At 43.1% G+C, this 18,451-nt stretch overlaps 1 long non-coding RNA gene across 1 annotated transcript; it reads left to right on the plus strand.

Moving 5' to 3' along the window:
* Positions 1 to 357: 357 nt before the first annotated feature.
* LOC135569049 (uncharacterized) lies at positions 358 to 17,547 on the plus strand. Its single transcript, XR_010462814.1, has 2 exons — positions 358 to 706; positions 14,075 to 17,547. It is a non-coding gene; the product is annotated as an uncharacterized LOC135569049 (long non-coding RNA).
* Positions 17,548 to 18,451: the final 904 nt, after the last annotated feature.

Consider the following 18,451-nt stretch of genomic DNA (forward strand, 5'->3'; position numbering starts at 1 on the left):
CATCTTCCCATCTTTCTCTGCCTACTGTTTCCTTCTTTTAACAAGCAGAAATCTGTAACTTTGGTTGATTTCTCTAGATACATATGAAAGTACATTTTTCAAAACCAAGCAACCATGACATCTAGTGGAGATTTGCCCATCATACAGCATCTACAGCCTGAGAATGTGTTGGATGTATGGAAGTGGTGAATGACCATAAGGACCGAAAACATACAAACTGAGATCGTTATGTTATGTACAATTTCATCTTAAAATGTCAAAACTGTTGAAACAATACAAATGCAATCTCTAGGCTACCCCAGAATACTACAATTTTCTTTTGAATCATTGTCTAAAATAATGTGATATAACCAAGCCTTTGAGTATGTCGTAGTAACATTGTTTGTGTTTCCTTATCATATTCAGACTAATAACAGTCCAATAATTCATTGCGCCCCAAAATGCATTCAGAACGTTGCACATCTAGGCCAGGAGCCAGAGACTAAAGAAACATCTGAACCTTACAAAAGGTTACGCTTTTCACATGCTAGTCTCCAGCCACTCTGTCAAGACATCCTTGTAAATCTGAATGGGAATTTAAGAGGTAGCAACACTCACCGATGGACAATAAAGTAGCTAACTGACAATCCGTCAGTTACTGCACACCACAGCAAGACTATAAGGTTCAAGTTTGTGAGAGTGGTGAAGAGAAAGGAAACCACAGAAGGTAGGAATTTATACTACTTTAAAAATGTTCCATGTCTAAAATGTTTGACCATTTCCTCAGTGCTCATTCCATTGTAATAGATATGCCAGTAAGGACGACTCATGTTCCCATGTTGCTTTTGTAAACACTGATGTCAACACAAAGACAACTGTGCTAGAATTGTAGTATTCCCTGAAGTGTTCTTATTCTGTACTCTCCATTATGAGGTCATCACATATAGCTGTTCATATTTGATGAGGCTGGAAGAGATGGATAACAACTTAAAATGTGTTCCAACTCAAATCTCAGCTCACCAGTCTTTCATAATAATACATTAATAAATTACAGACACAAGTGAAACACGTAAAGGGATGATTCATTGCCATCTTCACAATGGCTGAATTGACAGCCTGTTATATTGAGTAATTACTATATATTGCTATGGAAGCATTTTCCATGTGCGTTGGATGAGACATACAAGCCCTGTGGCCAATGGCTTATGCTAGCCATCATGGAGTGGGGACCTCATGGGTAGACTGCCTACGTACGTACCCCTCTGAGGGGTTCGGGATGGGGGTCGAGGGGCGAGGGCTTCCACCATCTCGAGATAATGGATTCCAGGTGGTGTCTCCTCCTTCCACCCTTCCCTCACTCCTTTTTAGAGAGGTATCGAGAGGTGCGTGTTGTAATTATACTGTTTGATTATTTTACGGATTTAGGGTTTTAGGATGATGTTTTCATAAGCCTAGAGTTCTGGGATTTGTTGAAAACTCCTATACACTGGAATTATACACTGGTACCTCCTACTAAGCAAGGTAAATAAGCAACATAAAGCTGAAACTCAATCATCAAGGACAGCAGTTAACACATCCTCTGAATATTTTCATGAATCCACACAAATATGGTTACTCGAAATCCAATGATTTGATTAAGGATTCATAAATGAACATCAGAGAAAAGTCCAACATTATCTTTACAACTCAGTTCAAACCTTTAATGCTCTCTCAGATCTATATTTATATTCCCTGCTCCCTATTAAAGCCCTGTTTACTTCCTTGTGCTATTTGATGGTTAGATGTTGTTTCTACGACAGGGGAACTCTTTCTTGCCAAGTTCACCCTCCCTGGGAACAGTTTCAACCATAGTCATCAAGCGTTTTATTCTGTTACCAATTAAGTGTTACCATCTGTAGAACGGTAAGGGCACTTTTGAAGACGGTCCAGGTCACATGTTTGTGATCATACACTATTAAATGAAAAAGAAAACAAAAGGCATCAAGGCATTAAGATAAAAAAAGATACGAGTTGAAATTAGTTGTAAAAAACAAACTAATAATAAACTGCCTTTTCGAGCCAAATCAGTTTTGGTTTGTTAACAAACCCTGGAAAGAAAATCACTCCTAACACTTGGAATCCAAGTAAAACATTTCTGTGACAAAATGACATAAACTACCATCGTACTGTTTAAAAAGGATGAATGTGTTCTTAATGTTTGGAAAAGGTCAATTATTGGCACTTCATTCTGTCCATCCAGGACAGCCATTTTTTATTATCTTACAGAAAAGCATCATCCAAAACATTATTCGCATCATTCCATGTTTTCACTTCTGTGTTCTAGCCAATAGTCTCAAAGACAGAGTCGCTCACTGCACTCATTGCACTTTCCAAAATGTCATTCATACCTGGATGTCAGAATGTTTTGGTTGTAACTTCATTAATGATGATTAATCCCTGAACAATATTCCAGTTGTTTGTGTTGGATGATTTTCAACAATGATGCCAGAACGCTGCTCTTATCCAAATCAACGCTTTCACTTGAGTTACTTTAGTCAGCCGTACTACTGTCTAACAGTCTTCTATGTCATCATCTGTCTTGGTTTGTGACCTCTTTGTATATCATAATTTGGCCGTAAAATGGATGTAAAATGGCCAACTCTTTTTTTTAACAACAGCCCCCTGTTGCTTGTTTGCAATTACAAGGGTCACGCCGTGTTTCCAGTTAGAAAGGTTTGGCTTGATGAAAGGAGTAATGGACGTCAAATGTAATTGAGGGAATACATCAAATACTTCGTAAAAGTGCCCTTTCAGATGTTCATAACGTATTTGTATGAACTTCATGAGGGTTTAGGATAATGGAAATGGGGGCTATAGGAGCAGTTATCAGGTGGAGTAGTGAAACAAGATAGATTACACACCCATCAAAGACCCATTATTTATGAGTTGATGTCCAAATCTCGTAAACAGAGATGTTAGAGGGAAGCGTTAGCACACAGATGATGCTAAACCACACAGTTTACACACTAACAACCTCGGTGTAAATTATTCATATTTCTGAGGTAGTTTGTTATCTTGGCTTTAAAGTGGGGATTGACCCTGACTGAGCTCTATATATCTCTGTACATACCCTTAGCATGACCTCTGTCTTGACTGGCCAGTGTGTGTGTGTGTGTGTGTGTGTGTGTGTGTGTGTGTGTGTGTGTGTGTGTGTGTGTGTGTGTGTGTGTGTGTGTGTGTGTGTGTGTGTGTGTGTGTGTGTGTGTGATTGTATTACTATCCTTTAAAAAAAATATCTTACTATCCTTGTGGGTACTGGAAATCCCCCTAAGCCCCAACAAGGATAGTAAAATAAGGAAAATTGTAATTCGTGGGGACCTTACCTGTAACAAATCTCTTAGGGGAGGGTCTCCCATAGGGGAGGGTCTGGGTGGGCATCTGTCCGCGGTGGCGGCTCTGGCGCGTGACGTGGACCCCACTCCACCTTAGTCTTGGCCCACTTAGGTGGCGCCTTTGGAGTGGTGACCCTCGCTGCCGACCTCGGACTGGGGACCCTTGCAGCGGGCCCCGAATAGACGGGAGACTCCGGCAGAGCCGGAGTGAAGGGCGACTCTGGCAGCGCCGGAGTGAATGGGGACTCTGGCAGCTCCTGACTGACGGGCGGCTCTGGCAGCTCCTGACTGACGGGCGGCTCCGGCAGCTCCTGACTGACGGGCGGCTCTGGCAGCTCCTGACTGACGGGCGGCTCTGGCAGCTCCTGACTGACGGGCGGCTCCGGCAGATCCTGACTGACGGGCGGCTCTGGCAGCTCCTGACTGACGGGCGGCTCTGGCAGCTCCTGACTGACGGGCGGCTCCGGCAGCTCCTGACTGACGGGCGGCTCCGGCAGCTCCTGACTGACGGGCGGCTCTGGCAGCTCCTGACTTACGGTTAGCTCCGGCAGCTCCTGACTGACGGGCGGCTCTGGCAGCTCCTGACTGACGGGCGGCTCTGGCAGCTCCTGACTGACGGGCGGCACTGGCAGCTCCTGACTGACGGGCGGCTCTGGCAGCTCCTGACTGACAGGCGGCTCTGGCACAAGAACAAAACATAGAATGCCCACCCCAACTCACGTCCTGACCAACCTAAAATAGAGACATACAAAAGGAACTAAGGTCAGGACGTGACATTACCAAGGTCCCCACGAGGACAAAGGCTATTTTAGGCTCAAAGGTTAGGTTTAGGGTTAGGGTTACAGTTAGGTTTAAGGTTAGCATTTAGGGTTAGGTTTAGGGTTAGGAGTTAAGGTTAGGCTTTGAGTTAGGGTTAGGGAAAATAGGAATTTGCATTGAAATACATTTTAGGCTTAAGGGTTAGGGCTAGGGTTAAGGTCAGGAGTTAGGATTAGGTTTAGGGTTAAGTTCATGATTTGTTTACGGGACACGAGTTTTCCAAACATTAAAATGACACTGAGTGCACAAAACCTTAAGAACTCTTTTCATGACAGACTGAACAGGTGAATCCAGGTGAAAGCTATGATCCCTTATTGATGTCACTTGTTAAATCCACTTCAATCAGTGTAGATGAAGGGGAGGAGACAGGTTAAAGAATAATTTTTAAGCCTTGAGACAATTGAGACATGGATTGTAAATGTGTGCCATTCAGAGGATTAATGGCAAAGACAAAAGAGTGCCTTTGAACAGGGTAAAAGAAAATGTGTTATGGCTTTTCAACCTCTGCCATATCGTGGATTCAGAGCTATCTATCTAATATAAGGGTTTTAATATAAGGGTTTTCCTTAATGGAAGCTTCTCTAATGTCAAATATGTAAAGTGTGTTGTAGTGCAGGGGAGCTCTCTAGGCCCTCTACTCTTTTCTATTTTTACCAATGACCTGCCACTAGCATTAAACAAAGCATGTGTGTCCATGTATGCTGATGATTCAACCATATACACATCAGCAACCACAGCTAATGAAGTCACTGAAACCCTTAACAAACAGTTGCAGTCTGTTTTGGAATGGGTGGCCAGTAATAAACTGGTCCCGAACATCTCTAAAACTAAGAGCATTGTATTTGGTAAAAATGATTCCCTAAATTCTAGACCTCAGCTGAATCTGGTAATGAATGGTGTGGCTGTTGAACAAGTTGAGGAGACTAAATTACTTGGCGTTACCTTAGAAGATTGTAAACTATCATGATCAAAACATATAGATTCAATGGTTGTAAAGATGGGGAGAGATCTGTCCGTAATAAAGAGATGCTCTGCTTTTTTGACACCACAGGCAAAAAAGTAGGTCCTGCAGGATCTAGTTTTGTCTTAACTTGATTATTGTCCATTCGTGCAGCTGGCCCAGAACAGAGCAGCACGTTCTGCTCTTCATTGTAATCAAAGGGCTGATATAGAGTGCATTCGGAAAGTATTCAGACTCCTTAACTTCTTCCACATATTGTTACGTTACAGCCTTATTCTAAAATTGTTTAAATAAATAAAAATCATCATCAATCTGCACACAATAGCCCATAACGACAAAGCAAAAACAGGTTTTATATACATTTTTGCAAATGTATTAAATATAAATGACAGAAATACCTTATTTACATAAATATTCAGAACCTTTGCTATGAGACTTGAAAATTGCTCAGGTGCATCCTCTTAGGGGAGGGTCTCCCATAGGGGAGGGTCTGGGTGGGCATCTGTCCGCGGTGGCCAAGGCAATGCAGGAGTGGCTTCAGGACAAGTCTCTGAATGTCCTTGAGTGGCCCAGCCAGAGTTCGGACTTGAACCTGATCGAACATCTCTGGAGATGCCTGAAAATAGCTGTGCAGCGACGCTCCCCATCCAACCTGACAGAGCTTTAGAAAATCTGCAGAGAAGAATGAGAGAAACTCCCCAAATACAGGTGTACCAAACTTGTAGCGTCATACCCAAGAAGACTTGATTCTGTAATTGATCATCCTTGAGATGTTTCTACAACTAATTAAATTGATTGGACATGATTTGGAAAGGCACACACCTGTTTACATAAGGTCCCACAGTTGACAGTGCAGGTCATAGAAAAAAACAAGCCATGAGGTAGAAGGAATTGTCCATCGAGCTCCGAGACAGGATTGTGCCGTGGCACAGATCTCGGGAAGAGTACCAAACATTTCTGCACCATTGAAGGTCCCAAGAACACAGTGGCCTCCATCATTCTTAAATGGAAGAAGTTTGGAACCACCGAGACTCTTCCTAGAGCTGGCCACCGGCCAAACTGAGCAATAGGGGAGAAGGGCCTTGGTCAGGGAGGTGACCAAGAACATGATGGTCACTCTGACAGAGCTCCAGAGTTCCTCTGTGGAGATGGGAAAAACTTCCAGCAGGACAACCGTCTCTGCAGCACTCCACCAATCAGGCCTTTATGGTAGAGTTACCAGATGGAAGCCAGACCTCAGTAAAAGGCACATGACAGCCTGCTTGGAGTTTGCCAAAAGGCACCTAAAGGACTCTCAGACTATGAGAAACAAGATTTTTTTGGTCTGATGACACCAAGATTGAACTCTTTGGCCTGAATGCCAAGTGTCACGTCTGGAGGAAACCTGGCACCATCCCTACGGTGAGCATGTTGGTGGCAGCGTCATGCTGTGGGGATGTTTTTCAGGGGCAGGGACTGGGAGACTAGTCAGGATCAAGGGAAAGATTAATGGAGCAAAGTATGGAGAGATCCTTGACAAAAACCTGCTCAAGAGTGCTCAGGACCTCAAACTGGGGCAAAGGTTCACCTTCTAACCACACAACGACCCTTAGCACAAAGCCAAGGCAATGCAGGAGTGGCTTCAGGACAAGTCTCTGAATGTCCTTGAGTGGCCCAGCCAGAGTTCTGACTTGAACCTGATCGAACATCTCTGGAGATGCCTGAAAATAGCTGTGCAGCGACGCTCCCCATCCAACCTGACAGAGCTTTAGGAAATCTGCAGAGAAGAATGAGAGAAACTCCCCAAATACAGGTGTACCAAACTTGTAGCGTCATACCCAAGAAGACTTGAGTCTGTAATTGCTGGCGAAGGTGTTTCAACAAAGTACTGAGTAAAGTGAAACTCCACTCCATCTCATATTGTTCAAATGAACAGCAAGCCTGGTTTCAGAAAACAGATAAAGCAACACCTCACAGCACAACGCCTTTCCCCTATTTGATCTAGACAGTTTGTGTGTATGATTTGGTATTGATATGTAGGCTACGTGTGCCTCTTTTCATTTATTTTTCATTGATGTAGTTCTGTTCTTGTCTATTAATGTTCTGTATTATGTCATGTTTCATGTTTTGTGAGGACTCCAGGAAGAGTAGCTGCTGCTTTCGCAACAGCTAATGGGGATCCTAACAAAATACCAAATGCCAAATGGTAGGAGCACCGGTTTGTGTCAAGAACTTCAACGCTGCTGTGGTTTTCACACTCTACAGTTTCACATGTGCATCAAGAATGGTCCACCACAATATTAGGAAGGTGTTCTTAATGTTTTGTACAATCGGTGTATGTTAAGTTCCCATAAGCTCCTACTTGGGTAATACTTTTGGTTTCTGAACCATAATATTGCTCAACATTGGAATGAGACAAGATACAATGCATGAGGGTTAAATATGTGATGTCATAGCTAAAGGATTACATTTGAAACATATCCCATGAAGCCGACAAAGGCTCTTACTCATACGATGAAGGGTGAGCCTGTTGGTTGATCTCAGACACATTGTCATCGACTCTTCACATGCATAGGAACTGAAGCCACATTTGCCTCTGAGCTATGGGGACTCAGAGCTGGGGGAACACAGGCCTCGTGAAGAGAGGAGCTTTTATCCAGATCAAAACCAGCTCTGATCTCATCTGGACCCTTCTGTTCCTGAAAAACAACACTGTGTCCTGTAAACACACACCAGTGGGATGGGAGGACGTCCAAACGAGACACACACACACACACAAAGGCATGGACACACACACAAAAACACACACTCTCTCTTTGTCCAAGTCCATTCCTCCTGCAATTCCCGTCTTTCCCTCCCCTGGTGCAGCACACCCCTTCAGTACTGTAATTAGGAGACAGATGAAAGCAATACCGTCTTGTGTGTCAATGTAGCTGGTTACATCGAGCCAATCAACCCAGGCCATGGGCCCAGGTAAGCAAAATATGGGTACATCAGCTGTGAACATCCACCCCCTCTCCTCTGGCCCTCTAGCCCCATAAAGGTGACTGCCCGTAACCCCTGGTGACACGTGATGTTGTCTTTGTGTAATTAAATCATCTTGGGTCTCGGGTCCATCCCATGAGAAACCTAGCTGGGGCAATCCCCACAGGTCAGGGTCTGCTGTTATTCTTGGATGTGTTTCATGGGACCGCATGTTCTCACTGGGACCTCGGAAAATCGGCCCCTTGGAAAAACAAAGATGAGAAATTGGGATTTGGGCCTCGGTCGGACATTGGGTACACAGTAATTTAGGTCCTGTGTCTCGCCCCAGAGGCCCGAGTAGCCAAGGCTATGCATGGAAAGGTTCCTCCGGGCTCCTCCATAGGTGGTCTCCCATTTCAAAGAGGCTGGAGGTCTAGAGGCTTGTTTCCTGAATAACAGGCCCTTTATTTTTTATTTAAGGACACACTGACTGGCTGAAGTTCCTATGCTTTGTATCAGACCTGTAACAGGATTTGGCCTGAGAGGTCTTTGTGATGACAGAACGTCTTGTTGTTGTCTACTCCTCATTGTACCATTGTTATGGGGACGGAGGAATACAGTCGTACCGGGCGCACTACTCCAAAGAGAACGTGACAAGACGCCTCTGAAGAGACCCTCTCCGTCAATGAATTGGGTCGACAAAGAAAGGGGGCCGTCTGTAAGGGGTGTGGAGAATAAGCGCAAAATAGAGACTAGAGACAAGTCCTCTTGTACTCTTTCATTTTAAAAGACTGAGGCGCAGGCGACTCTTCCTTACCTAAACACTACAGGCCACCTCCTACTCTGGCTACCATGGTGTTCATGCACCTTGGAAGTAGATGGAACATATTATCAGAGTATCAAGTCGCAGTAAGTGGCCCTTCTCTGTCTGGTCCTAAAACAACACTTTGTCATTATCATCGGTTCAGACTATGTTACAGTGCAGCTTGACAACGTAGGGCTTCTTAGGAAATGTCATCCGCCAGGAGAAGTACATTTCTCAGAGAGCTCCCTTCTGTATTCAATTCCCTGAGCTAATATTGAGTTCCGAGGTTCCCAGCAGAACCACATTTCTCGGGGTGAAAGATGACCGTGGAGCCCCTTTCAACAACACACACAGGAAGTAGAATAGGCCTGATTGTTCCTCAGTAAAACGTCACTCTAAAATCAGATCACATTTTATTTGTCACATGCTTCGTCAACAACAGGTGTGGACTAACAGTGAAGTGTTTACTTACGGGCCCTTCCCAACAATGTAGAGAGAAAGAAAATAGAGAAATAATAGATGTGCAGGGGTATGAGGTAATTGAGGTAGACTTGTACATATAACTGGAATAAAGTGCAAAAAGTGTTAAGGCAGATTCTTAAATAGTTAACCAATAGCTATGCAGACTAACTATTTAGCAGGCTTGTGGCTTGGGGATAGAAGCTGTTCAGGGTCCTGTTGGTTCCAGACTTGGTGCATCGGCACCGCTTGCAATGTGGTAGCAGAGAGAACAGTCTATGACTTGTCAAATCACACACCAGCAGCCATCCACTCGTCCAGACAGACTGCCCAAGACAAGGGTGGGTCCAAAATAGCACTGTAGTGCATTACTTTTGACCAGAGCCCTATGGTTCCTCATCAAAAGTAGTGCACAATATTGGGAAATAGGTACCAGACTAAATCACACACCAGCAGCCGTCCACACAGACTGCCCAAGACAAGGCAATCGCATAATTCTGTCATAGAGCCATTTCTCATTGGTTGTTCAGATCAGTGCCCTCTGACACACTCTCTATAAATACAAGGTATATGAATCCAGTTGCCCTCTATGTCTAGCTGTTGATCACTTTATGTAGAACGTTATACTGCCTCGCAGACAGATGAACAGTTTCATGTTGAATCAAAACTACCATAGGGACCAGTAGATGTCTACAGAACAGCATATTTTCCTCTTACATGCATATTTGTCGATATTTAGGGTGGTTTTGTGGTTTGTTGAAATGTTTGTTCAGTTCAGCCACTGGTAAAGCCAGGAGACTTGTACTGGACTGGACGGTGTCCAACCTAAACACTATCGTCTATGCAGCAGTGTGCTGGTATGTAGGCTACTCTGATGCTAATCTGAGTGTAGGCACGTAACTCTTAACACATGGTGGAGTTGACACTAGCATTGAAAAAACGTGAATAATTATGAGCACGCTGTACAGTAAGGCTACGTTATTTTAAAGGTGTTGTTTGGCATCAATCAGATTGTTACATTGGGATTTGTGACATCACCCATCACTGAAAGCAAAAAGGTAGATGAGCAAATTGAACCGCACGTACCGAGGGCTTTTTCTACACGGTTGTATTAACTGTTAGAAGAAATGCGTTGACAAGATTTGACAAACAAGAGCCTTAGGCACTAACAACAACCTGGTGTCATGGTGGTTGAGGACTATCCCCCGGGCTATTAGCACTTTTAATGACTCCCCATTTGACCATGGAGCCAGCAAGGGGCTGGATCATTAGCAAGGCTACTGGGGCTATGCTTCCAGGTGGAGGTATGGCTGTGGGGTGATCCTCTATACTGGTGCATGTAATCTACTCTCCTCAGAGGGTCGCTAACAGCAGGACGTCCCCTCTCTCATGCTGTTCCATGGATGATGACCTCAGTGTACAATTAAAACATACATCTCCCAGACAATGTTATGCATTGTATCGAATAACTCTGTTATATGAAAGCTTGGAGTCAGTCAACAGATTTGTTGATATTGTTAACTCATTATGAATATAATATAACTATGTTTAATATTCCTATGTAATAGAAGAGGCTGCCCAGGTTATATTAAATACATCACTTAACCGATGTTACCTGAATCCTGGCTGGAGATGCATGCTTATCTCAAACTGGTGCAGAAATCTCCCACCGAAATCATTGATTCACATTAAAAAGTGTGTTATGCAGAAATATTTCACAGTCACAATCATATTTTTTCTTCCCTTTATACAATAGCATGTTCTCAGCAACTCTCTTGTGCTTTAATACTAAACCTTAGAAGCCACCTACCAATCCACCTTAACATAAGAGTTGTTTCCTGTTATGCATCTCATGATGTATTTCTTTTCAGATGACCCCAGTGGGGAATGTTATAACGTGAGGAACAGTAGTTCAATGGCTAAATAGACACGTTTTATAACATGTATATTTTGATTTCCAGCAACATATACATTTTAATCTCTCATCTAAACTGTGTTGCATATCTTCACAAGTTCCCACACAGTTTTCCTCTTCATCTAGCATGTCGTGCTTAGAAAGCTGACACAACTGCTGGGGCTAGTATGCTCTGTGGTTAAAGAAGCAATCCTGGATTCAACAAAAACAACACAGCTATGGATGCAAGGACTGACCCAAAGACTGAACCAAGGACTGACCCAAGGACTGACCATCCATCCAAAAATGGATGACTTCTTGCTGTAAAGGGAGTGTCATTTCGGCTCTCTTTAGACTCTAGTATATGCTGTATATTTCACTTTCCCAAGCCACAGTTCACTTGTTCCCTAGGTGACTATTTATTCAGTCACGTAGCCCTGTAGAAAGATTTGGTGTGAATCTCAAATGGCACCCTATTCCCTATATAGTGTACTAGGTTTTGAACATGGCCCTTTTCCTTAATCGCGTAGACTGTAGAAGTAGTGTACAACATATGGAATAGGGTGCCATTTGGGATGCTGAAACCTTCGTCGATCCATCACAACTTCACTAAAGTAAGCTTCTATCTTCTTTTCACAATGTCATGTGATCAAAACACGTTTGGATAGCTAAAACATAATATTTGTCCTCGCATAGCAGATGTGCTCTGTTCCATCAGGACATGTCAGTGTAAACAACCACAGGAAACGATGAGGACTCCCTCAACACGTGGTTCTGTGAGGAAGACAGTTTCTGTGCTCTCTCTCTTTCTCTGCCTTTCTCTCCCTAGCTCTGTCTCTCGGTCTCCGTCTCGGTCTCTCTCACTCTCTATCAATCTCTCGCTCTCTGTATGTCTGGAGTTTGTTCCATGTGAACGAGCCATCGTCAGATGACCTAAACCATCCGCCAGGAGACATCTGGTTGTCTGAGTCATTACTGACTGTATATTGTATATATACCAGACTGTATATTGTTGCGTCATGACACTGTGTGGATATACATAAACGCTATTTACACAATTAAAAGCTCAATCGTCAAGCCGTTCTCTTGCTATATCCCATTGTAAACTAGGAGAGGAGCATCGCCTCCAGGATCGTGTGTGTGTGAAGGATCGCCTCCAGGGTTGAACAAGTTGAATGTCATACGTACATATCTTTGTGAGATTTACACGAGCATGAGTCATGACATGATGCGGCATGCTACAAAATGGCAACTAACCCCGTTATCACAGCCCAGAACTCCCCCGTATGTAATTGTGGTCACAAAGCTGTTTAAGTTAATGTGAACTAGGTTTCCTCGTACCAGTTTGAGTTTGATATGTGAGTACAGTGGTGAGACTGTTTTGTTTGAGCTCTGTTTTGTTCTCATAAATCCAGGAAATGATAGTCTTATGATCTTATAATATCTGTTCTTCATTTCTTTGCTTTATCTTTTGTCTTGCCAAATGGCACTGTCCATAACTTCCTCCCAGGATGTGGGGAAAACGGAGGTTTTTCTTGTGTTTAAATGTGCGTGTTTCCCCAGTTCTCTCTCTTCCCCCACATGACATGCTGTGTTTTCCTCCACGGTGTCCCACAAATTCCCATAAACAACAAAAACTGGCTTCAACATTTCAACTTTCTTCAAGTCTTGAATTGTCTTGAAATACTAGCGTCAAGGACAGGTCAAGTTCAATGCACTTCTCCATCAATCTGAAACAACCAGGCGACCCCAACAGACCTAATGTCAGGCTTCTGGAAGGAAACACCCAACAATAAGAACACAATGATTAAAACAGCAGCACAAAATCTATGGTCAACAACCCACATCTGCATGACTGTGGTACTGTGTAGCAGACCTGGGTTCAAATACTATTTTGAATCTTTCAAATAGTTTCAGAATTTGTTTTAGCCTGCCTGGAGTGCCAGGTGAGCAGGGTGTGCATGCAGTTTTGGGGCTTTTTAATTGATTCCATTGCAACAGGTAAGCTCAATCAGGTTTAGCTAAAGTATTTGAAAGATTTAAAATAATATTTGAACCCAGGTCAGCTGTGTAGCTCTGCCCGTTGTAGCTGTGCACGCCATGCCCATTTCCTACCCTTTGATCCCTTAACACAGGAAACCACTGGATATAACAGGGTTTAGTCTGCATTACTCCCTCCAACCCAGAGACTGATGGACTCTGATGATAAGACTGGGTATTGGCACAGTCTATACGGCAGATTACTCATATCCTAAAGGCAACCACCAAACTGTTGAGAAGATACTGGCACCCGACCAGCAAATGGGCAGTACGGTTCTGTCACAACACTTAACTGTAACTCCCCAATCCCTCACAAAGTTAAACAATGGAGAATGCAATTCCTTGTGGGTTAGAATAGATTCATCTGCCAGGGTTTATACAACGGGTGGGTCTAATCCTGGATGCTGATTGGTTAAAACCGCATTCCAGCCGGTGTCTATTCCACAAGTTACCACCGGCTAAAGCGATGATTTCTTTTGGACTAGAAATTGGTTTTAAAGAATCCCCAGATTTGTATAAACCTTGCTGTCTATCTAATATTGTTTCAATATTGAAATTTGATCTCCGGCTGTCCCATAGTAATGAACGTGTAGGAGTCGGGTGTCGGAACGAGACAGGCAGGCAGCTATTCTTAGCCAGTCGAAATCATGAATTAGCATCATTTTTATGGATATATAAACTCAGCAAAAAAAATAAATGTCCCTTTTTCAGGACCCTGTCTTTCAAAGATAATTCGTAAAATTCCAAATAACTATACATATCTTCACCGTAAAGGGTTTAAACACTGTTTCCCATGCCGTAAGGCTCCCAACCCTAAGGCTCTCCAGAGGTTAGTGAGGTCTGAACAACGCATCACCGGGGGCAAATTACCTGCCCTCCAGGACACCTACACCACCCGAAGTCACAGGAAGGCCAACAAGATCATCAAGGACAACAACCACCCGAGCCACTGCCTGTTCACCCCTCTATCATCCAGAAGGCGAGGTTAGTACAGGTGCATCAAAGCGGGGACCGAGAGACTGAAAAACAGCTTCTATCTCAAGGCCATCAGACTGCTAAACAGCCACCACTAACATTGAGTGGATGCTATCAACATACTGACTCGTCTCTAGCCACTTTAATAATGAAAAGTTGATGTAATAAATGTATCACTAGCCACTTTAAACAATACCACTTTATATAATGTTTACATATCACACATTAATCATCTCACATGTATATACTGTACTCTAAACCATTTACTTCATCTTGCCTATGCCATTCGGCCATTGCTCATCCATATATTTATATGTACATATTCTTATTCATTCCTTTACACTTGTGTGTATAAGGTAGTTGTTGTGAAATTGTTAGGTTAGATTACTTGTTAGATATTATTGCATGGTCGGAACTAGAAGCACAAGCATTTCGCTACTCTCACATTAACATCTGCTAACCATGTGTATGTGACAAATAAGATTTGATTTGATTTGATTTGTTCAATGAACCATAAACAATTCATGAACATGCACCTGTGGAACGGTCATTAAGACACTAACAGCTTATGGACGGTAGGCAATTAAGGTCACAGTTATGAAAACTTAGGACACTAAAGAGGCCTTTCTACTGACTTTGAAAAACAGCAAAAGAAAGATGCCCAGGGTCCCTGCTCATCTGCGTGAACATGCCTTAGGCATGCTGCAAGGAGGCATGAGGACTGCAGATGTGGCCAGGGCAATAAATTGCTATGTCCGTACTGTGAGACGCCTAAGACAGCGCTACAGGGAGACAGGGCTGATCGTCCTCGCAATGACAGACCACATGTCACAACACCTGCACAGGATCGGTACATCTGAACATCACACCTGCGGGACAGGTACAGGATGGCAACAACAACTGCCCGAGTTACACCAGGAACGTACAATCCCTCCATCAGTGCTCAGACTGTCCGCAATAGGCTGAGAGAGGCTGGACTGAGGGCTTGTAGGCCTGTTGTAAGGCAGGTCCTCACCAGACATCACCAGCAACAACGTCACCTATGGGCTCCTCTGAACAACAGAGTCCTGACGAGAGAACACATTTTCTATGCCAGGTGAAATTGCGCATTATTAGCTCATTGTTATGGATGTATGCAAATAAAGGTCACTAGAACACAGCTTAAACAAATGCAAATTCAGCTACTTTGTTGTTATTCTGGCTGCACTGTTTGATGTGACTGAAAGTTAGCCGTAGTTGGCTAGCTGGCAGGCAAGGGATAAGAACGTTGCCAGCCAGTGTGGCAATAGAACATTTTGAATGAACGACTGGGTCACGTCCATAGACACAGAACAAAGCCGTACTGATAGAACGATCGATCAGCCGGCTTGGGTAGGAACCCTAGATTTGTCACGACTTCCGCCGAAGTCGGCTCCTCTGCTTGTTCGTTCGGCGATCGACGTCACCGGCTTTCTAGCCATCGCCACTCCATTATTCATATGTCCATTTTGTCTTGTCTTGTTTCGTTTAGCGCTTTACTTTATTGTTCCGTGTTTTTGAGCGCGTTTGTTTTGTTGTGCTCCCGGTTTGGAACTATAATAAAGTGCGATTTATTTAATCATACTCTGCTCTCCTGCACCTGACTTCGTCTTCATACACAGCCTGACAAGATTTGTGTCGGGACTATATCTCGTTGAAGGATGAGTTAGTATGAGAATTTTTTTAATGAAAATACAATATGTCAATCATTATTTAAATATTTTGGTAACCCATTGTAAAAATAAAAGTGATGATCCCCTTGAAGCCGGTGTTTGGAGGATGTACTCTTCTTCGTCTCAGGCCTGACAACACCCTGCCAAGATATCCTCCAAACACCGGCTTCTCTGGCATTATCACTTAAATAGACACATAAGTGCATCTTTATGACCACACAAAATTAGGGTCATACCGTTTATCATTTTAATTCAGTTTCATATTGTGGGATAATACCAAAACAGTCATTTAGCTAGAGAGCTTGTCAGGAAAATGTTATATTTTTGATTAATGAACTACTTTCAACTGCCATTCCTGCTAAAACTTTAAAGCACAGCTGTGTGAGTACCCTGGGTTGCGTGTTGATGTTGTGGCGGTCAGAGTACTGATGTCCTAAGTGTACAGGCAGTGTTAAGGCAGGTGGGCCCTTAAGCATGCTGTGACCCCCAGGCCTACTCAGGACAACAATTATGAAGGTCAAAAGTCAGTTTAATGCCGGGGGCTAATCGGCCTTAGATATGCATATCCCCTTGAACCACGGCAATCAGTGCTGATCAGCCAGATGTTACGGTATTGGGACAACTGCAAGTGTGTGAGAAAGTAATGAGAATGTACTGGAATATACGATAAATAAATATTTTCCATGAAGCCAATTTGAATTACAGAAAATTCATAGGCTTTTTTTCAGTTAATTACCCCAATAAAATGTTCTAACATTATTTTAGTTTACTTTGATTTATCTATAAAGTATAGGAAGTGGCATTCCATCCTGGCATCGTGTATAAAATGTCAAATGTGTTGCACTAACCATCTACATGTAAATGATTACATAACTCTGTCTTAATTCACACTTACCTCAGAGCTTTTGTTACTAACATGCTCTAATTCACATTTATGTGGCACTTAAAATGATCTAGCCATCACAGTCCCCATATAATATTTAAGTGTTACCTCAGAGTACACCTCAGAAAAGTCACAGCTAGTCCACATCACATCCACACACGTCTAGCTGTAACACACAACGTGATCTCTCTCTCAGCCTCTAATCACTGCCAGATAATGTGTATCCTGTCCCCTCTGACCTCTCACCTCTCCCTCTCTCTCTCACACTGGCTGTGGCGATTCTGGGAAGGATAACACCCTGGAGGTTACTACCCCACTACCCCAGCACGCTGGAGGATCCAACCCCAGGAAGAGGTCACATGTTGGGGCAGGGGAGGCAGGGGCTGGAGGGGATTCCCTGTGGTCCATTAATCACAGAGCAGGATAAACACAGCTGGAGCAGGAAAGGGTGGTAGATCGTAGATAGAGATTCTGTAGGAGACAAGAGGCATGCCGAAATCATACTAGTACCATAGCACGCCCTCCATTTCACAACGTGACATCTCTGTCTCTCTGACAGGTGAATTAACATGGAGGTGAATGATTATCATAATATAGCTAAATGTAACATTGTTATTTTGGTGGTCTGGCCTGTATTCAAATGTGTTGGTAATTTCTTGTCTGTTTAGTTTAGGATTGGATCATTCCTGGAACTTTCAATAAATTCCCTGGTTTTCCAGTAATCCTGTTTGGATTATGATGTATCCTGTTTTTTCTGGTAAACTTACATGATTTATTCTTGCTATTTTGAACATCTTTATTATCTTCAAAATAAACTTAGTAGACTAAATTCTAGTCATTCAAATAAAGCAGCCCAACAGTTACCGCGTTCATTAAGCAAGACGTGGAAGCGAGCTGAACCATCGTGTTATCTGGAGCAGGATGACAGACTTGTTATGCAGCTTCTCCAGTTAATGAATCAGGTCAAGTAGAGTTTCTCTCAGTGTGAAATATAGTCAAGCATTCTCTTGCCTTATAAGTAGACAGTTCAGTACTTTTGGTCCTACATTACATTCTTTTTATGGAGCGTTTCAGTACAGAGGAACCGTTGACCTTCCGGTAACTTTTCAGTGTAGACAAGGGGACTGAAATTGCATCAAATAGCTTGTGTAGCATCGACTATGGAGTAATGTCCACTCTTTACTGATTTTAGTACTGTAGCATTTTTTGAGTCAAGATACTTCATCAGACAAAATAATGATCAGTAAGTGCTAGGCCTACCTACGTTTCTTGTTATTTATGTATGTGATAGATGTTTGTGCAACTTTGAACTTTACCCAATGCAGAAATTAGTTGGGATGCACGTATTATGTAAAGCCATAGTATTTTGTCAGTACAGACAGGTGTTTCCACCTTCGCAGCTTGGGAATGTGTGTTTAGGTGTGTTCAGATCGCACAATCGACTGGATGCGCAGCCATTGAACTTCCTTCGGAAGACAGGAAGTGCTTTAGAATTACTTTTTAACTGTATTGCTCACCCTTGGTGTCCTTCAAGACATAAATATTTATTTTGACCTTCAATCGCTTCTGTCTTAGTTCATGTTTCAGTCAAAAAGCATTTGGGCCTGGCATGAAGCAACACCAAACTGTCA

The sequence above is a fragment of the Oncorhynchus nerka genome, unplaced genomic scaffold (assembly GCF_034236695.1).
Source record: "Oncorhynchus nerka isolate Pitt River unplaced genomic scaffold, Oner_Uvic_2.0 unplaced_scaffold_1237, whole genome shotgun sequence".
Taxonomy (NCBI): domain Eukaryota; kingdom Metazoa; phylum Chordata; class Actinopteri; order Salmoniformes; family Salmonidae; genus Oncorhynchus; species Oncorhynchus nerka.